This window comes from Aotus nancymaae, unplaced genomic scaffold (assembly GCF_030222135.1).
Source record: "Aotus nancymaae isolate 86718 unplaced genomic scaffold, 86718_ANA_hifiasm-v0.15.2.pri h1tg000016l, whole genome shotgun sequence".
NCBI lineage: Eukaryota > Metazoa > Chordata > Mammalia > Primates > Aotidae > Aotus > Aotus nancymaae.
The window spans coordinates 63492962-63515133 of NW_026988428.1; the positions used below are offsets into that span (position 1 = coordinate 63492962).

Genomic DNA, 22172 nt, shown 5'->3' on the forward strand with positions numbered 1-22172 from the left:
TATAAAATAAATATTGATAGATTTTTTTTTTTGAGACGGAGTCTCACACTGTCTCTGGGCTGGAGTACAGTAGCGTAATCTCCGCTCACTGCAACCTCCGCCTCCCAGGTTCAAGAAATTCTCCTGCCTCAGTCTCCCAAGTAGCTGGGATTACAGGCGCCTGCCACCGCACCCAGCTAATTTTTTGTATTTTTAGTAGAGGCAAGGTTTCGCCATGTTGGCCAGGCTGGTCTTGAACTCCCAACCTCAAGTGATCCACCTGCCTCGGCCTCCCAAAGTTCTGGGATTACAGGCGTGAGCCACGATGCCCAGCCAATATTGATAGATTTGAAGAGAGAAATTGACAGCAATAAAATAACATTAGTAGACCTCACTACCCCCACTTTCAGTAATGAATAGAACATGTAGACAAAAAATAAATTTAAAAAAACAGTTGATTTAAACAACATGATAGACCAAACAGACCCAACAGATATATACAGAACTTTTCACCCAACAGCAGAAAAATATTCTTTTCAAGATCACAGAGAACATTCTCCAAGATAGCTCACATGTCAGGTCACAAAACAAGTTGTAACGAATGTAAAAAGATACAAATCATTCCAAATATCTACCTCTTTCAATTACAATGGAATGAAATAAAAATCAATAACTAATAAAATGAGAAGATCCACCTTTATATAGAAATTTAAAAACACATTCTTGAATAACCACTGGGTAAAAGAAGAAATCAGGCTGGGCATGGTGGGTCATGCCTGTAATCCCAGCACTTTGGGAGGCCAAGGCAACTGAGGTCAGGAGTTCAAGACCAGCTTGGGCAATATGGTGAAACTCCATCTCTACTAAAAATACAAAAATTAGCTGGCCATGGTTGTGCATCCCTATAATCCCAGCTATTTGGGAGGCTGAGGCAGGAAAATCACTTGAGCCTAGGAGGCGGAGGTTGCAGTGAGCCAAGATTGCGCCATTGCACTCCAGCCTGGGTGACAGAGCAAGATTCCATCTCAAAAAAAAAAAAAAGAAGACAAAGAAGAAATCAAAAGGAAATTTTAAAACTAATTGCAGACAAACAAAAATAACAAAAAATACTAAAATTTATAGGATTCAGTAAAAGAAATACTAAGATGAACATTTAGAGCAATAAATATCTACATTCAAAAAGAGATCTCAAATAAACAATCTAACTTCACACCTTAAGAAAACAGAATAAGAAAAACAAATTAGGCCTAATGTTAGCAAAAGGAAGGAAATAATAACGATTAGAACAAAAATAAATGAAATAAAGAAAAGAAAACAATAGAAGAAAACTGACAAAGCCGAGCTGATTTTTTGGAAAGATAAAATCAACAAACAGTCTAAGAAAAAAAGGCTGGGCTTGGTGGCTCACACCTGTAATCCCAGCACTTTGGGAGGTCGAGGTGGGCAGATCGCCTGAGGTTAGGAGTTCTAGACCAGAGTGGCCAACATGGCAAAACCCCATCTCTACTAAAATACAAAAATTAGCCAGGTGCGATGGTATATGTCTGTAGTCTCAGTTACTCAGGAGGCTGAGGTGGGAGGATTGCTCGAGCCTGGGAAGTCAAGGCTGCAGTAAGCCATGGCTGAGCCACTGCACTCCAGTCTAGGCAATAGAACAAGACCTTGTCTCAAAAGAAAAAGAAAAGAGAAAAGGAGTGAAAACACAAATAAAATAAAAAATGAATGAGGAGGAATTACAATGAATGCTTCAGAAATAGAAAGAGTCATAAGAAACACTTAAGAATAATTATATGCCAACAAATTGGATAATCTACAAGAAATGGATAAATTTCTACAAACATAAAGCCAACTGAAACTGAATTGAGAATAACTAGAAAGCCTAAAAATATCAATAATAAATTAGGAGAATAAATCAGTATTCAAAACTCTACCAATAAAGAAAAACCCAGGACTAGATGACTCAATGGATAAATTTTACAAAACATTTAAAGAAAAATTAACACCAATCTTCTTAAACTCTTCCAAAAAATAGAAGAGGTGGCTGGGTGTGGTGCCTCATGCCTGTAATCCCAGCACTTTGGGAGGCTGAGGCAGGCAGACCACTTGAGGTCAGGAGTTTGCGACGAGTCTGGCCAACATGGTGAAACTCTGTCTCTACTAAAAATAAAAAAAAAATTAGCCAGGCGTGGTGACAGGTGCCTGTGATCCCAACTACTCTGGAGGCTAAGGCAGAAGAATTGCTTGAACTCGGGAGGCAGAGTTTGCAGTGAGCCTAGATTGCACCACTGCACTCCAGCCTGGGCAACAGAGCAAGACTCTGTCTCAAAAAAAAAAAAAAAAAAAAAAAAAAAAAGAGGAAATGGCTCCTAATTCATTTTATGAGGCAAGCAACATCCTGATACCAAAGATACCACAAGAAAAGGAAACTACAGATGAATATCCTTGATAAACACAGGTGCAAAATCCTCAATAAAATACCCATAAACCAAATAACAACAGCACATTAAAAGGCTCATGCCCCATGACCAAGTGGAATTTATCCCCGGAATGTAAGAATGGTTTAATACTAGCAAATTAGTTAATATAATACACCACATTAACATAATGAAAGAAAAACCTCTTGATCATCTCAATAGATGCGGAAAAAGCATGTAACAAAACTCAACATTCATTCATAATTACCATTCTTCAAAAATGGGTATAGAGAGAACGTACCTCGATATAATAAAAACCATACAGAAAAAGCCCACAGCTAACATCCCAATCAATCCAGGAAAAAACAGAGTTTTGCCTCTAAGATCTGGTTAAAGGAAAAGATGTCATTCTTACTATTTCCATTCAACATAATACTGGATATCCTAGACAGAGCAATTAGAGAAGAAAATGAAATAAAGGCATCCAAATTTAAAAGAAAGAAGTAAAATTATATCTATTTGCAGAAGACACAATTATATAGAAAACTAAAAGACTCAATAAAAAAAGTATTAGAGCTAGTAAAGTTGCAGGTTATAAAATCAACATACTAAAATCGTTAATGTTTCTATATACAATGAACTATTTGAAAAGGAAAATTTTAAAGTAATACCATTTATAATGGCAAGAAAAATAAAATAAAATACTTAGAAATAAACTTAGCCAAAGAGTTGAATTGGAAAACTTACACGTTGAGAATTATAAAACATTAATGAAGGAAATTAAATAAGACATGGATAAATGGAAAGATATCACATGCTCACGGATTGGAAAAACTATTACTGTTAAAATGTCCATACTATGTCTTAGTCCATTCGTGCTTCTATAACAAAACACCTAAGACTGGGTAATTTTATTTGTCATGTTCTCTGGAAGTCCAAGATCAAGGTTCAATGTCTGATGAAGGCCAGTCTCTGCTTCCAAGATGGCATCTTGCTGCTATGCCCACCAGAGCGAATGAACACTTGTTCTCGTATGGGAAGAAGGCAGAAGGGCAAAAGGGGTCTACCTGGTTTCCTCCAGCCCTTTTATAAGGTCATGAATCCCAATCACGAGGGCAGAGCCTTCATGATCCAATCACCTCCTAAAGTTCCCACATCTTTTTTTGTTTGTTTGGTTTTTGAAATGGAGTCTTGCTCTGTTGCCCAGGCTGGAGTGCAGTGGCACAATCTCGGCTCACAGCAACCTAAGCCTCCCGAGTTCCACCTCCCAGGTTCAAGCGATTCTCCTGCCTCAGGCTCCTGAGTAGCTGGGATTACAAGCGTGTGCCACCATGCCCAGCTAATTTTTGTATTTTTAGTACAGACAGGGTTTCACTATATTGGTCAGGCTGGTCTCAAACTCCTGACCTCGTGATCCACCTGCCTCAGCCTCCCAAAGTGCAGGGATTACAGGTGTCAGTCACCATGCCCAGCGGTCCCACATCTTAATACTATCATATTGGCAATTAAGTTTCAACATATTAATTTGAGGGGACACATTCAAAGCACAGCACTCCCAAAGTGATCTACAGATTAAATGCAGTCTTAATCAAAGTCCCAATAGCATTCTGTTTTTTTTTGTTTTGTTTTTTTGTTTGTTTGTTTTGTTTTTTTTGAGACGGAGTCTTGCTCCGTCGCGCCCAGGCTGAAATGCAATGGCACAATCTCAGCTTACTGCAACCTCTGCCCCCTGGGTTCAAGTGACTCTCCTGCCTCAGCCTCCCAAGTAGCTCAGATTATAGGTGTGTGCCACCCATGCCCGGCTAACTTTTTAATTTTTAGTAGAGATAGGGTTTCACGTTGTTGCCCAGGCTGGTCTCAGGTTATCCGCCCATTTTGTCCTCCCAAATTGCTAGGATTACAAGCATGAGCCACTGCATCCAGCACCCAATGGCATTCTGTTTTTTGTTATTTTTTTTTGGAGACGGAGTTTCACTTGTTGCCCAGGCTAGAGTGCAATGGCGTGATCTCAGCTCACCGCAACCTCCACCTCCTGAGTTCAAGCATTTCTTCCACCTCCTGAGTAGCTGGGATTACCAGCATGCGCCACCATGCCCGGCTAATTTTGTATTTTTAGTAGAGATGGGGTTTCTCCATGTTGGTAAGGCTGGTCTCATACTCCCGACTTCAAGTGATCTGCCTGCCTGGACCTCCCAAAGTGCTGGGATTACAGGCGTAAGCCACCATTCCTGGCCCTCAATGGCATTCTTTATAGAATAGGAATAATAATCCTAAAATTTATATGGAACCACCAAAGACCCCAAATAGCCAAACTAATCTTGAGCAAGAAGAAAAAAGCTGGAAGCATCACACTTCCTGATTTCAAGATATATCAGAAAGCTACAGCAATCAAAACAGTATGATATTGACATGAAAACAGACATACAAACCAATGGATGAGAATACGGAGCCCAGTAATAAATCCATGCATTTACAGTTAAATGATCTTTGACAAGGATGACAAAAGCATAAAAAAGGCAAAGGATAGTTTCTTCAATAAATAGTGTTGGGAAAACCAGATATCTACCTGCAGAAGAATGAAACTGAACTTTATCTCATACCATATTAAAAAATTCAACTTAAAATGGATTAAAAACTTAAACATAAGGCCTGAAACTATAAAACTACTCTAAGAAAACAGGGGGGAAAGCTTCTTGACCTTGGTCTGGGCAATGAGTTTTTGGATATAACACCAAAAACACAGACAACAAAAGTAAAAATAGACAAATGATATTACATCAAACTAAAAACTTCTGCACTGCAAAGGAAACAATTGACAGAGGGAAAAGAAAATCTATAGAATGGGATAAAATATTTGTAAACCATATATCTGATAAGGGGTTAATGTCCAAAATACGTAAATGGCTGATACAAACCTTTTTTTTTTTAAACAGAGGTCAAACTATATTGACCAGGCTGTCTCAAACTACTGGCCTCAAGCGATCCTCCAACTTCAGTCTCCCAGGTAGCTGGGACTACAGCCACATGATACTGCACCTGGTTTCATACAACTTAATAGCCAAAAAAAAAAAAATATATATATATATATATATACACAGTAATTTCACTTTTGTGTATATATAGCCCATAAAAATAAAATAACTATCTCAAAAAGATAGTCAAAGGGTCTTAGTATTTCTCAAAAGAAGAAATATGAATGGCCAACAGGTTTAGGAGAAGATACTTAACATCCCTAATAGTCAAGGAAATGGAAGTCAAAACCATCATAGGATATCACTTCACACCTATTAGAATGGTTATTATTAGAAAGATAAAAAATAAGTGTTGGGGGTTGGGTGTGGTGGCTCACCCCTGTAATCCCAGCACTTTACGAGGTCAAGGCGGGCATATCACCTGAGGTCAGGGGTTCGATACCAGCCTGACCAACATGGAGGAACCCCATCTCTACTTAAAATACAAAATTAGCTGGGTATAGTGGTGCATGCCTGTAATCCCAGTTACCTGGAAGGCTGAGGTAAGAGAATCACTTGAACCTGGGAGGCAAATGTTGTGGTGAGCACAGATCACGCCACTGCACTCCAGCTTGGGCAACAGAGCAAAACTCCATCTCAGTAAAATAAAATAAGTGTTGGGGAGGATGTGTAGAAAAAGAAAACTTTGTATGCTGTTAGTGGGAATGTAAATTGGTACAGTAATTCTGAAAAACAGTATGGAGACATGACAAAAAAATTCCAAATAGAACACCATATGATCCAGCCATCCCATTTCTGGGTATATATCCAAAGGAAATGAAATAAGTATCTCAAAGAGATACCTGCACTCACCTGCTTATTGAAACACTATTCTCAATAGTTAAGATAATGCAAAATCACCTAAACATTTGTCAGATGAGTATATGTATACACAATGGAATATCATTCAGCCTTATTTGTTTTCTGAGATGGAGTTTCATTCTTGTTGCCCAGGCTGGAGTGCAAGAGTGCCATCTCAGCTCACTGCAACCTCTGCCACCTGGGTTCAAGCGATTCTCCTGCCTCAGCTTCCCCAGTAGCTAAGATTACAGGCATGTGCCATCATGCCCGAATAATTTTTTTTTTTTTTTTGTATTTTTAGTAGAGACGGGTTTTCTCCATGTTGGTCAGGCTGGTTTCGAACTCCCGACCTCAGGTGATCCTCCCACCTCAGCCTCCCAAAGTGCTGGGATTACAAGCATGAGCCACCAAGCCTGGCCTATTGAGCCTTTAAAAAGGAAATCTTGCCATTTGTGATAACATGCTGAAACTGGAGGACATTATAATAAATAAAATAAGTCAGACAAAGGAATACAAATACCGTGTAATCTCACTTATATGTGGTATTTAAAATAGTCAAATTCAGCCAAGTGTGGTGGCACACACCTGTAATCCCAACACCTTGGAAAGCCAAGGCAGGAGGATCACTTAAGCCCAGAAGTTCAAAACCAGCCTGGGCAACGTAGGGAGACCCTGTCTCTACCAAAAAAAAAAAAAAAAATTTAATTGTCTGGGTGTGGCAGCACATGCCTGTGGTACCAGCTACCCAGGAGGCTGCTGCGGGAGGATCGCTTGAGCCTGGGAAGTTAAGGCTACCGTGAGCTATGATCACACCACTGTACTCCAGCCTGGGTGACACAGCAAGACCCCATCACCATAAATAAATAAATAAATAAATAAATAAATAAATAAAATAGTCAAACTAATAGAAGCAGAGAGTAAAATGTTGGCTGCTAGAAGGTGGAGGGAGAGGGAAATGGAGAATGTTGGTTAAAAAGTACAAAGTTTCAGTTATGCAAGATGAATAAGTTCTGGAGATCTAATGTATAGCTAGGTGACTACAGTTTACAATTTGTACTGTATCCTTAAATTTTGCTAAGAAGGTAGATTTTAAGTGTCTCATTATGAAAAAAAAATGTGATGAGTATGTTAATTACCTTGATTGTAATATTTCTCAATGCACACATATATCAAAACATCAAGTCGTGTACCTTAAATATCTATGTTTTTAGTTGTCAATTATATCTCAATAATGCTGGAAAAAAGTCTCTCCTAAACTATTTGGCAAGGACAAAATAAAAATGAAAATAATGATAAATAATTTTTTTAATGTGTAAAAAAATAATTTTTTTTAAATGTGTATTATCGGTGCCTGGCCAATAACACACATTTGTAAAAGACTGATCAAGAAACAAAGAGAAAAAACAGGTCGGAAGCAGTGGCTTATGCCTAATCACAGCACTTTGGGAGGCTGAGGCGAGCAGATCACTTAAGATCAGGAGTTCGAGGCCAGCCTGGCGAACATGGTGAAATCCCGTCTCTACTAAAAATACAAAAATTAGTCAGTTATGGTGGCGTGTGCCTGTAATCCCAGCTACTTGGGAGGCTGAGGCAGGAGAATCACTTGAACCTGGGAGGCAGAGGTTGCAGTGAGCCAAGATGGAGCCGCTGCACTCCAGCCTGGGCAACAGAGCAAGACTCTGTCTCATAACAAAAGATAAATACAAACAAAAATAACAAAGAGAAAAAAACACAAATTACCAATATCAAGAATGGAGAGGATATATTCCTATAGATTTTAAAGACGTTAAAAGTATAATACGGTAATATTGTCTCTTCATGTCAATAAATTTAACAAGTTAGATTAAGTAGACAAATTCTTTTTAAAAAATACAATTTACTCTTTTCCTCCCTGGCTCTCTGAGGATAGGCCGCCATCATAAATGACACAGTAACTATCCACACTAGAAAATTCGTGACCAACTGACTACTTCAGAGGAAACAAATGGTCATTAATGTCCTTCACCCCGGCAAGGCAACAGTGCCTAAGACAGAAATTTCGGAAAAACTAGCCAAAATGTACAAGACCACACTGGATGTCATCTTCTAATTAGGATTCAGAACTCATTTTGGTGATGGCAAGACAACTGGCTTTGGCATGATTGATGAGTCCCTGAATTATGCAAAGAAAAATGAACCCAACACGGACTTGCAAGAGGTGGCTTGTGTGAGAAGAAAAAGATCTCAAGAAAGCAACGAAAGGAACGCAGGAATAGAATGAAGGAAGTTAGGGGGACTGCAAAGGCCAATGTTGGCACTGGCAAAAAGCGAGTTGGAGATTGGATCACAACCAAAGGAGTAAAGGTGCTGCAATGATGTTATCTGTGGTCATTGTGGATTTTTGACTAGAAGATTAATAAATTAAAAACTTTCAAAAAAACCCCACAATTTAACAAACTGACACACACACAAAATAAATTTTTGAATAGCTCTGTTACCACTTAAAAAAAAAAAAGGAATTGATTAATACAAATCTACCCACAAAGAAAACTTCGTGCTCAGGTGACTTCAATAGCATACCACATTAAACTTTAAGAAATAAATAAACTTCTCCTTCAAAAAATAGAAAATGTAAGTACACTCTCCCAATTTGATTTAGGAGGCCATTATGACTCTGATTACCAAACCTGACCAAAAAAATTGCAAGAAAAGAAAATTACAGACACTCCACCTTCAAGATTATAGACACAAAAATCTTTAACAAAATATCTATAAAAATATAAAAGAAAGAAATAATCATGACAAATTGCAGTTTATCCCAGAAATGTACAATGTAGGTTTAACGTTATAAAAGCAATCAATGTAGTTTGCCATATTTACATAATGAAAAAGAAAAAAGATTTAGATCATGTGAACTGAAGCAGAAAGAAGCATAAAACAATTCAACATCCATTCAGAATAAATAAGGTCTGCAAAAGAACAGAAGGAAACTTTCTCAATCTGATAATGGCTTCTACATAAAACCTACAAGTAATCTAACACACTTAAGGTGAAATATTGAATGTTATCTCAGTGGGATTAAGAACAAGGCAAGGATGTCAGATTTCAGCAACTCTGTGCAACACTGTACTAAAATCCTAGAGAAAAGCGAATAAATAAAAGATGAAAAGGAAGAGGTGGGATTTACCAGTGAAGCCATCTGGACCCAAAGTTTTCATTGTGGGAAAACTCTAACTGTAAATTCAATTTCTTCAGGGGATGGGGAATATACAGGCTATCTACATTTCCTCGAGTGACTTTGGTAGTTAGTGTCTGTCAATGAATTTGTTCTTTTCATCTAAGTCAGGGGTCAGCAAACGTTTTCTGTAAAAAGTCACATAGTAAATATTTCAGGCTTTTCTGGCAATGTGGTCTCCCATAACTACTCACTTCTGCCACTATAGTACAAAAACAGCCATAGATAAAATGTAAATAGTTGTGTCTGTGTTCCAATAAAACTTTACTCGCAAAAGAGATGGCAAGCCAAATTTGGCACACATGCCAGACTTTATCAACCGCTTACTGTCGGTTTTTGTTTGTTTGTTTGTTTTTTGAGACAAGTTCTCCCTCTGTCACCCTCGACCTCCCAGGCTCAGGCAATCCTCCCACCTCAGCCTCCAGAGTAGCTGGGACCACAGGCATGCACCCCCATACCTGGCTAACTTTGGTATTTTTTGTAGAGATGGGGTTTCACCATGTTGCCCAGTCTGGTCTCAAACTCCTGGGCTCAAGCAGTCCACTCGCCTTGGCCTCTCAAAGTGTTGAGATTACAGGCATGAGCTCCATTGTGCCCGGCCCTTATTATTCTTTTCATGGCTTGGAATCTATAGTGATTTTACCTCTGTGATTCCTGATAAATGGAAATGTGTGCCTTTCTTCTAATCAGTTTGTCAACATTTTATCAATTTTATTGATCACTTCAAAAAACTAGATCATGGCTTCATTTTCTCTGTTGTTTTTCTATTTTCTATTCCATAGATGTCTTGTGCCTCTTATTAGATTCTTCCTTTTGCCTAGTTTAAGTGTAATTTGCTCCTCTTCTTCTCATTCCTCAATGTGAAAGCTTGGATCATTGATTTGAGACTTTATTTATTTTTCTAGAATAAGCAAGCTCAATCAGAATTTCCACACTTTCAACTGCTACCATAGGCAGCTCACTGCCAAGGAGAAGCCAGTGACCTCAGAGGTGGAACACCTTCAAATCCATGACACTGGGTTCTTTCTCCACATCTCCTTTTCTTTGCCATCTCCTACACCTTGCCCCCTCAAATAACCAAACTACCTCAAAACATTGAGTGGGTCAAATGAAAGGAGACCTTAGGGAATCTCCTTTGAGCTTAGGGAATCTGAATTTTTTATAATGTGCTACAGGCAGTATTATATTTTGTCCCAGAAGGATACATGACCTTTATTATACTGGACAATAAACAAATCTGCCCTTGGCCCCAGAAGGAGACACTATTTCTGTATTCTAAGGTTGTTCATTATTCAAATATCCTTGAAAAGACAGCGTGGAACAAAAGGTCAGTTACTGTCTCTGCTTGCAAGACATGTAAAAATGTAAGTGATCCATGGAGAATTGTTTTCTACCATATTAAAGCTTTATCAGGGCTTTATATAAATTTAGTACTAATTTGAACCTGCTAGTGAGTCAAAAGTCTTCTCAGAACTTTACTGAAAACCCCATATATTGAGAACATCTTTCCACTCTGGTAGGTGAAAACACTGACTATTCCCAGCCCTGTGTGAGATCTAGGAGTTGTTCTGCCTACGCCTTTGAAGTGGTTCAGCTCAGAACTCAACCAAAGGCTTGAGAGGATTCCTCTGTAGTTACCTAGAGCTCACTCTGCAAATCTCTCTTCTCTCTGGTACTCTGACCCACAAATCTTAGCTGCCTTAGTCTTCCCACACTCCACACTCTCTCCTTCTGAAGCTCAGTGAAACTGCCAGGCTGTTTGGGGCCCCTTCCTGCACTGCACCTTAGATAGTCTCTCCATGCATTAAGCAGGGGGAATTGTGGTTCTCACCTAACTCCCCTCCTCTCAGGAATCACTGTCTTGTGTTATCTGTTGTCCAATATCAGAAAGCCATTGTTCCATATATTTCCCCCGGTTTGCCAGTTTTTTAAGATGGAAGAATAAATCCAGTCCCAGTTATACTATCATGAACAGAAGCAGAAGTCTGAAAATAGATACTAGCAGAGAAATTTATTGTCTATATGTAAAATCCTAACAAATCTAAAAAGCAACAGCCAAAATAAGTAGCAAGGTAACAGAATACAGTTACAAATACAAAAACCAATTGTGTTTCTATATACCACCAGCAAACATTCATGAAATATCTTTCACAATAACTTCATTTTTAAAACCATTAAAAAAAAGTAGTTTGAGGGGGCAGGGCCTCGCAGCCCTGCAGCCTCGTCAGGCTCAGTCCCCACCTGATTAAAAACAAATTTTTAATAAAAAGTAAATAAATAAAATAAATAAAGTACTTTGGGACAAATGTAACAAAAGACAGGTAAGTCCTCTACACTGTAAACTGTAAAACATTGCTGAAAAAAATTAAGACCTACATATATAGAGTTGTACCCTATTTGTCACAGCCCAAGGGGTTCTTCTTGCCTGCTGCCCTGAAAAAAACAATGAGAACAGCAGGTGTTGCAGCAAAGAGTTTAATAATTGCAGGGCCAGCCAAGTGAGGAGAAGGAGAGACACTTTTCAAACCCATCGCCCTCCAAGAGTTCAGAGGCTAGGGTTTTTTAACTACTATTTTGGCAGGCAGGGGGCTAGAGAAGTGAAACAACTGACTGGCTAGGAATGAAATCATAGGGGTGTCTAAAACTGTATTCATGCAGCCAAGTCATTTCCTGGGACAGGTCTCAGGACCAGGTGGCGTCTCTTGGTCTGTTGAAACGCTAAATCTGAAAAATGTCTCGAAGACCAGTTCTTTAGGTTTTACAATAGTAGTATTGCCTATAGGAGTAGTTGGAGAAGCTCTGAATCTTGCCACCCCGGATACATGACTCGGGCAGTAAGCAACTTATATAACAAAAACAAGCTAAGCAATGGCGCATCATTGTTTAACTATGCCTATTCTTTAGCAAAGTTCAAGCCCCTACCATAATTTTAACTTTGTCTTATGAATGTGGCTTCAATCTCTGAACGGAAGTGAGGTGAGTTTTCCTTGTCTCAAAGTTTAACTGTAAACTAAATTCCTCACAGTTACCTTGGCCCCCACATTAGAATGAACAAAAAAAAAAAAACAATTTAACCTCTGAGGTTAGAAGCAAGATGGACTCAACCATGTTAGACTTCTCTCATTACTTAAAGTTCTGCAAAGGTGGTTTCATATTCATTAATTATAAGACTCAACATTAAGATGTCAACTTTCCCCAAATTTATCTACAGATTCATATCAACCCCAATTGTAACCCCAGCAGAATTTTTTTTTTTTATATACAGGGTATGTCTCTGCTGCCCTGCTGGAGTGCAGTGGTACAACCACAGCTCTCTGCAGCCTTCACCTCCTGGACTCAAGTGATCCTCCTACTTTAGTCTCCCAAGTAACTGGGACCACAGGCACATGCCACCATGTTCTGCTAATTTTTAGGTTTTTTTGTAGAGACAGAGTCTCACCATGTTGTCCAAGCTGGTCTTGAACTCCTGAGCCCAAGTGATCCTCCCATCTCAGCCTCCCAAAGCACTGGGATTACAGGTGTGAGCCACTGTGCCTTACCCCAGCAGGATTTTCTAACAGAAATTGACAAATTGCCTCTAAAGTATATATGGAAATGCAAAGGACCTAGAATAGCCAAAACAATCTTGAAAAAACAAGAAAGACTTATAGTACCTTTCTTCAAGACTTAATATAAAACTAGAAGAATCAAGACAGTGTGTTATTAGCATAATAATAAACAAAGATATCAATTAAATAGATTTAAGTCCAGAAATAGAACTACATTTATACAATCGATTGTCAACAAAGCTCTGAAGTAATTAAGGGAGGAAAAAACAGTCAACAAATGTTATAGGAAGTTATTATATATCCATATGGGAAAAAAAAACCCTCAGCCCTACCTCAACCATACACAAAAATTAATTCAAAATAGATCACAGGCCAGGCACACTGGCTTATGCTTGTAATCCCAACACTTCAGGAGGCCAAGTTGGGAGGATCACTTGAGGCCAGGAGTTTGAGACCAGCCTGGGCACTATAGCAAGTCCCTGTCTCTAAAAAATTTAAAAAATAAATTACAGACGTAAACATAAAACTAGAAGGATTCTTTTTTTTTTTTTCAGGAAGAAAACAAAAAAAGACAGGGCTAGGGCTATCTGCCACATGTCAAAATTAGAGGAAAGCAAGAAATGGCCATTATCTAGAGAGAGAGAGAGAGAGAGAGAGATAAGAGAGTTAAGAAATAGGAGCAGAAACAGGAGCCAAGAATACAGCCGAATCTGGATTTACTGCTTAGCCAGTTATTGGAATCAAGAAATTTAATCAGCTCCTGGGCAAGGTTCTGCGGTCCGACAGGAGGGGCTGGAGAAGTCACCAAGGATTCTTAAAAGAAAACATAGATAGAACCCAAATGCCTACCAAAACAAGAATGGATAAGATGAGAAATACAATAGTTCCTCACCCTTATCTGCAGTTTTGCACTTTTTTTTTTTGAGACGGAGTCTCATTCTGTCACCAAGCTGGATGGAATACAGTGGTGCGATCTCCACTCACTGCAACCTCCACCTCCCGATTCAAGCAATTCTCCTACCTCAGCCTAATGAGTAGCTGGGACTACAGGTGCGCGCCACCATGCCCAGCTAATTTTTGTATTTTTAGCAGAGATGGGTTTCACCATGTTGGACAAAATGGTCTTGATCTCTTGGCCTCATGATCAACCCTCCTCAGCCTCCCAAAGTGCTGGGATTACAGGCGTGAGCCACTGCGCCTGGCCTGCAGTTTTGCTTTCTACAACTTCAGTTACCAGTGGTCAGCCAAGGTCTAAAACTACCAGATGAAAAATTCCAGAAATAAACTACTCATAAGTTTTAAATTGCATGCTGTTCTGAGTACTATGATAAATTATGCACTGTCCTGCTCCATCTCCCCTGGGACATGCATCACCCCTTCATCCAGTGGAGCCACGCTGTGGACACTCCCTGCCCATTACCATCCCTCTCAATTATCAGATTGACTGCCACAGTATTGCAGTGCAAGTAACTCTTATTTTACTTAATAATGGCCACAAAGTTCAAGAGTAGTAATGCTGGCTATGCAGATATGCCAAAGAGAAGTGAAAAGTGCTTCCTTTAAATAAAAAGGTGAAGGTTCTCGACTTACTAAAAAAAAAAAAAAAAAAAAAAAAACTGTTGCTAACATCTATGGTAAGAATAAATCCTCCATCTGTTAAATTGTGAAGAAAGGAAAAGAAATATGTGCTAGTTTTGCTGTCACAACTCAAACTGCAAAAGTTACTGCCATGGGCTATGGTAAGTGCTTAGTTAAGATGGAAAAGGCATTAAATTTGTGGGTGGAAGATACAAACAGAAACATATTCTCATTGAAGGCAACTGGGTTAGGTGCTGTCCATGCCAGGGGCCTTGGGACACGTCCCCTGAGAAAGGAAGGCTACTGTACTCATAAAATGTAATACTACCCCACCAAAACACAAAACAAAACCTACTACTGATACTTACAAATTCACAGATATTACACTGAAAGAAGTCAAACAAACAAATGCAAAAGGAACATGGTATTGACACAGGATTTTTTTATGTCGTTCCACAGCTAGAGACCTCCACAGCTGAGGCAGGGGGCGGGGAGAGACCCTGTTCAAAATTCACTCATGACTACTGGGCTGGCTCCACCCACTGGGCTTGGCAGGCTGTGCTTGGCTCGCTTGGCTCACACTACTGGCCCAGATCTCACACCTGCCAAGGGCAAGCCAGGCATGCTAGCTGCTACAGCAGGGCAGGCACCTCCAGGCACCAGCTTTATGTGAAGCTGTAGCTGGATCAGGTATACTGCAAGCAGCTTCTGCTTTGGACTCTGGCAAATGGACAAACAGAATGCAGTGGTTCCCAAAAAAACTCAGAGACATCAGCAACCATGGAACCTCAAAGGCTAGGTGTGGTGGCTCATGCCTGTAATCTCCACACTTTTGGAGGCTGAGGTGGGCATATCACTTGAGATCAGGAGTTTGAGACCAGCCTGGCCAACATGGCAAAATCCTGTCTCTACTAAAAATACAAAAAATTAGCTGGGTCTGGTGGCAGGTGCCTGTAATCCCAGCTACTTGGGAGGCTGAGCAGGAGAATCACTTGAACCCAGGAGGCAGAGATTGCAGTGGGCCATGATCTCACCACTGTACTCTAGCCTGGGTGGCAGAGCAAGACTCTGTCTGAAAAAAAAAAAGTGTGTGTGGTGGGGGTGTTACAGCTGTGGCTTAGGGAATCCCGAGGCGTGCACCCCAGAAGAATCTCAGCTCATTTCTGTTACAGTTCATTTGTTCCTACCATCCACAAGCTTCGGCAAACGGGAGCATGTCCCAACTTGTTCAGTCCTGCCAGCCTGCAGCTCCTAGGCTGGCCTGGCCCCACCATCACTTCCTGTAATATGGGGTAGCCACGTGGTGCCAGGAAAGGGCAGAATGGCTACAGCATTACAGCTTCTTTTGCACCTGCTGTTCGGCAGGTCCCGGGCTCTTGTCCCACATCCAAGAAGAATGAGGTTACACTGACAACTGCGGAGTGACCAAGGTGGAGAGAACGTTCATTGAGCGACAGAACAGCTCTCAGGGAAGAGGGGACCCAAAGGTAGGTAGTCCTACTGTGTGGCTGAGTCAGTGTGTGTGTCGGGGGGGCATGTTATGGGCTCAGAATGGGGAGTGCATTCTGATTGGTCCATAGGTGGCCTGGAAAAAGCACCATTTGATTGGCTAAAAGACATTGAGGAAATTTTCACTTGGATCTTGGATTCTACCCAGAACTGGCAACCAGGTTTGCAGCCTTCAGGCTGTCTTTGGCTTGAAGTTCGGGTTTCACCAGGGACCTGCCCCTATTTGCCTAGGAATTTGTTTACTTCCCACCACTATCAGTATCTGTCCATTTATACTAAGTTCTAAAACAGGTGAAACTAATCTACAGTTAAAAAAAATTTAAAAGACCAGGCTTGGTGGCTCATGCCTATAATCTCAGCACTTTGGGAGGCTGAGGTGGAAAGATTACTTAAGCCCAGGAATTCAAGACCAGCTTGGGCAAAATAGGAAAGCTCATCTCTACAAAAACTTAAAAAATTATCCTAGCATGGTGGCGCATGCCTGTGGTCCCCGCTACTTCACAAGATAGGGTGGGAGGACCATTTGACCCTGGAAGGCAGTTAATGCAGTGAGTCATGTTTGCACCATCACCCTCCAGCTTGAGTGATAGAGACTCTGTCTCAAAAAAAATAAAAGTGAGATTGATAGTTGCCTCTAGGAATAGGAGAAAATGATTGGAAAGGAACATGAGGAAATTTTCTTGGATGATGAAAATCTAAATCATGATTATAGGGGGGTGACAGCTATGATGCATTTGTTGAAATTAATTGAATTGTATCCTTAAGAGTTGTACATTCCATGATTTATATATTTTGCCTTAACAAGAGAAAACAGAACTTTAAACAAATATGGAACTCTTGCTAATAGGCTTGCTCTACACAATCGTATGGCTTGTATGGCTTATCAGTTATAAAACCACTTCCTGTGCTTTCTTATCTGTGAATAAATATATATATATATTGAGCATAATGGGAACTTGGTTCATTCTTGGAAATACACAATTTCCTAGCTCTGTCTGCTGAGAAGGACTGAAGCAGTGACACACAAGTAGCAACAAACACAAATCATAAACACATCTTGGTTTCTCAATACCATTTTCCACTGAAAGAACCAGGACCCCTTGGTGAAACAACTGATTCTAGGATAAGGGTAAGAGAACTAAAAGACTTTTTTTTTAATAAACATCTGAGGCACACAACAGGATATTTTGATACACATATACATAGTGAAGTGATTATTACAGTCGAGCAAATTAACAAATTTATCATCTCATGTAGTTTTCTTTTTTTTTCTTTTGGTGTTAAGAGTACTCTCCTGGCAAAGTACCAGTATACAATACAATATTAACTACAGTCCTCATGTTATCCACTAGAATTTAACTGCAACTTTGTACCTTTTGACCTACATCTTCCCACCCCTGGTAACCATCTTCCTACTCTTTTTCTGTGGTGATTTTTTTTTTAAAGATTCTACATACAACTGAGATCATTTGGTATTTTTCTTCCTGTGTGTGGCTTATTTCATTCAGCATGATGTCCTCCAGGTCCATTTATGCTGAACGCAACCAGATAAACATGGAACACCTTATGTGCCTGAAAGTAAAGAATTCCTCAAAAAATGATATGGACATGTCAGAAGGATAAAGGAGCCACCAGTAAAAGGCTCCCATTGGCTGTTCAACAGGCCCACAATCTCCAGCAGCTTCTCTGCCTCATCAGTGGGCGGGCTGCATGTTCCTGCGGTGGGAACCACACCCTCCCCTCAGAGATCTGAATCTCTGATCTTGCAGTTGGGTAAGGGAGCATTTCCTTTAAGTAACTCCTTTGTTAACACTTCTTCAGTTTAGAAGTAACGGCTCCATTTTGTAGCTGCTACTTCTGTGTAACAGAATCCTCTTTTAGTAACTGATCATCTTTTACTAGAAAACAATTCTTTAAAATTTTCCTGTTGAAATCACCAATATGGTATCTGTTTCCAAATGAACCCTGAGAGAAAAATGTATCACTTCTCTTGCATTTCTATCCAAAAAAATGCTTACTTAAATATAATCATGAGGAAATTATAGCGGCAGGAGGCAGACAAATGCCTAGGCAGATAAGGGCAGGTCCTCAGTGAAACCCCATCTTTAAGCTGAAGACAGTTTAAAGCCTGAAAGTCAAATCCAAGGACCGGAATAAGAACCTCTCTTCCCAATTGGCACATTTTTCTCTGATTGATCCCCACCTTTCACCTATTTTACATATACCTACCCTTTCCTAATTGGTTTTCTACACTGTTGTGCCCACCTTTCAGTGGTGTCTTCGTTTCAACTTTTTTTGCATACTCACAAACCAGTCAGCACAAACTTCTCATTCTGAACCCATGAAAGCCCAGACCCAGCCACATTGGGTAAGAAACCACCTGACTGCAGGGGTAGGGGACAACCTCTACCCAGGCATCCCCTCTCCACTGAGAGCTGTTCCATCACTCAATAAAATTCTTCTTCATCCTCATCCTTCAAATTGTCAGCATATCCTCATTCTTCTTGGATGCAAGACAGGAGTCCAGGAACCAGCGAACATGCAGGTACAAACTAAACATAGGCAGCGGGCTGAGTGAGGCCTGGGGGCAGGGAGGGTCACTAGCCATGGAGGGGTTCCCAGTTGGCAAAGTGACCAAGAAAAATCCTACATCAGAAAATATTAGACAAAACCAAAATGAAAGACATCTTACAAAACAAGTGGCCAGTACCTATCAAAATTTCAAAGTAAAGTAAGATCAATGACAATTATAATGTGTGAGTCTGGCTTTGTTCCTATGATTGCTGGGAAATGGGAAGTAATTATACAGAGCATCTATTGAAACACGTGATAAAATTTTGAATATAGACCATGGATCTGATAATATTGTATTAATATTGTAGTTCCTAATTTTGATAAGAGGATATCCTTGTTTGTAGGAAATACACACTGACATATTTAGAATGGCAATGGGAAGTTTATTCTCAACCTGTTCAAAATTAACTAATGTATATGGAAAGGAAAGAGATGAATTTTTTAAGTAGTGTGTGTACCAGAGTTCTTTGTACTATCCTTGCATCTTCTCTATAAATGATAAATTATATTAAAATTGAAAGTTATCAAAAACTAAAGTCCTTGAAATATGGTAAACATAATCATTTTGAAAAGCATCTGATCCAGGCCTAGTGGCTCATACCTGTAATCCCAGCACTTTAGGAGGCTGATGCAAGCAGATTATTTGAGTTTAGAAGTTTGAGAGCAGCCTGGGCAAAAATGTGAGACCCTGTCTCTACAAAAAATACAAAAATTAGCTGGGCATGGTGGCTTGCGCCTATGGCCCAGCTACTCAGGAATCTGAGGTTCTGGGTCTGTTAGTTACCTTCCTCTCTTAGGATTATACTGAACAGGAGGCATCCTTCCCATTTGATTTCAGGACAACAATCCTAGGGCTGCTTTCTAAACAAAGTGAACAATTTACGTTGTGTGAGAGAAGGGAGTGTGAATATAGGTTTATTGTGGGGATTGTGCTAGAAAATGAGGCTAGAAAAGAGGCAGGCCAGTAATGCAAATAACAACAACAACCAAATCCCTGCTCATTTCGATTTTTGCCCCAGCAAGAACCTCGAACTCAGTTCTCAGAGGTAAGCGTTTTAACACAGAGAGCACCCAGAAGGGGCACTGAGGTCTGAGAAGCAAGGAAGTGACCCAGGTTGCTTGCCTCTGGTTGGAAAGGGAAACCCACCCTACTTCCACTCTGACAGCAAACAAGTTATTCAACCTACTCAATTGCATTTCTGGCTCATTCTCCGTTTCCAACATAAAACACTTCCTCCTCTCTAGCCCAATGCTACTCTAGGCAGTGACCAAGAGGCAAGATTTCTTAAATCAAAACTTGAATTCACCAACAAACGAACATCAATTCTAGAATAGATTGTAACAGGGACTTTTGTCTTTCTTCTCTGTTGTATCCCCAAGACCTATATTATATATTATGTGGTTTTGGCACATAGTAATTGCTTGGTAAAGCTGTGTTGAATTACTTGATAAAAGCAAGTCAGTAGAAATAAATGTTCAACATTGGTGGCATTGGTTAAGTAGCAATGCATAGAACTAAATACTATGTTATTAAAAAGTTTATTTGTAAAGTTAAGGAGATGGAAAAATATTTGACATAAACATATATTTTTGAGATAGGTGCTCACTCTGTCACCCAGGCTGGAGGGCAGTGGCACAATCATAGCTCACTGTAGCCTCCAACTGCAGCAATCTTCCAGCCTCAGGCTCCCAAGCAGCTGGGGATACAGGCATGCGCCATCATGCCCAGCTAATTTTTTTTTTTTTTTTTGAGAGAAGGGGTCTTACTATGTTACCCAGGCTAGTCTTGAATTCCTGGCCTCAGGTGATCCTCCTGCCTTGGAATCCCAAAGTGCTGGAATTATAGGCATAAGCCAGTGTGAGGCTGATACATGAAATTTTTGAAAAATGGAAACAACATATATTCATTAAAGAAATACACACCCTCCTGGTGAGTTTATGTATGATTTTTGTTTTGTTTCCTGTGTTATCTGATCACAAATTACTTTCATTTTCAGAAAGAAAATAATCTTTCCATTTTATTTTTTGATTGAGGCAACATCCAACCTAGATATGATTACTACCCAGCCTGAACTGAATGTATTATTAATAAACAAAGAAACGCAGAATGGCATACAGTAGGTACAGCGTAGTGCTCCATATTTAAATACTAGCTCCATAACTTAATAGCTGTGGAATCCACGGTGTTACTCAGCTTTTATCTGCTTTAATTTACTCATCTGTAAATTTGGGATAAGATACTTCTCATAAGGTTGGTGTCAAGATCAAGTGAATTAATTATCGTTTAAAGCACTTATAAAACTGCGGGGCACCACTGAGGGATGCAGCCGTTAGCTTTTATTATTATTAGACTCAAAACACTGTAGTAGCTCTAATAAGAGAGGTAAGGATCAAAATCCACTCATCCGTATATAGCCAGTGAGGCACACATAAAAGCAACGTTAAGAGAGTAAGTGGAATGAAAACATGCTAAAGCTGGGTAGGTACAAGCCACAAGTGGGGGTCCATAGTTAATTCTGAAGAGAGTGAATCAGGAAGTTGCAGGAGCAATAATTTTTGAACAGCGTTTAAGAACGAGCAGGACTTCAACAAGCGGCTAAGAAGACACAAGGAACCCGCCAAGGATCTTAGCAAAGGCACAAAGACTACCATCGGCTTACTCGTTTCTTCCTACCTTGCAAAAGAAACCTCTGGCGAACAGAGGTGGTTGCAGAGCATGCTAATTAAGCAAAATGCCACGAGGCAGTAAGGAACGACAGAGGTAACAGTAACAGTCATAATTCACCCCAAGGTACTCAACTGGGAAAAGGAAGTACAGAGGAAAGGTGTCGTCAAGAAAGTCAGGACATAAGCCGGGCGCGGGTGCTCAGGGCTGTAATCCTAGCACTTTAGGAGCCTGAGGAGGGCGGATTGCCTGAGCTCAGGAGTTCGAGACCAGCCTGGGCAACACGGTGAAACCCCGTCTCCTATTAAAATACAAAAAAATTAGCTGGGCGTGGTGGCGGACGCCTGTAGTCCCAGCTACTCCGGAGGCTGAGGCAGGAGAATTGCTTGAACCCGGAAGGTAGAGGTTGCAGTGAGCTGAGATCGCGCCACTGCACTCCAGCCCGTGCGAAAGAGTGAGACTCCATCTCAAAAAAAAAAAAAAAAAGAAAAAAGAAAAAGAAAGCCAGGACGCACATGGCCCCGTCGCTGCACTACTCTAGTCTAGGGGCCAACAGTGGAGTAGAGACTCGAAGCTTCCACGCGGCGGAACAGCATCCCTCTCAGGCGGCGAACGGTCTAGGGAATCTTCCGGAGGAGACCTAGCGCGAGAACTACAACTCCCGCCGAGCCCGAGGGGGAGCTTCTGCGTAACTTCCGCTTCCGCCGCCCCTCGCACCCTCTTCTCTCGGACCCTACCGAGGAGCGGTCCGGCGCGTGATCCCGCGTGACCGGGGCGCGCGAGCCGAGAGGCCCTGCAGGCGGAACTCTGGGACCCCCCATTGGGAGAAAGACGAGCAGAAAAGTCGAAACTAGACAACCTCGATAGTGATTGGAACTA

General features: G+C 40.5%; 1 protein-coding gene across 4 annotated transcripts in view; it reads right to left on the minus strand.

Annotated features, from left to right (window-relative positions):
* The window catches only part of KLRG1 (killer cell lectin like receptor G1), a 43515-nt gene extending 21688 nt beyond the window's left edge, over positions 1-21827 (minus strand). For 2 of the 4 annotated variants that reach the window (XM_021673799.2, XM_021673802.2), the window contains exon 1: positions 21429-21751. The gene's annotated coding sequence lies outside the window, so the exon portion shown is untranslated. Of the gene's footprint in view, positions 1-21302; positions 21752-21808 lie in introns of those variants that run through there. The other 2 variants (XM_021673801.2, XM_021673800.2) reach the window with 2 other exon arrangements.
* Between the last annotated feature and the right edge of the window lie 345 nt (positions 21828-22172).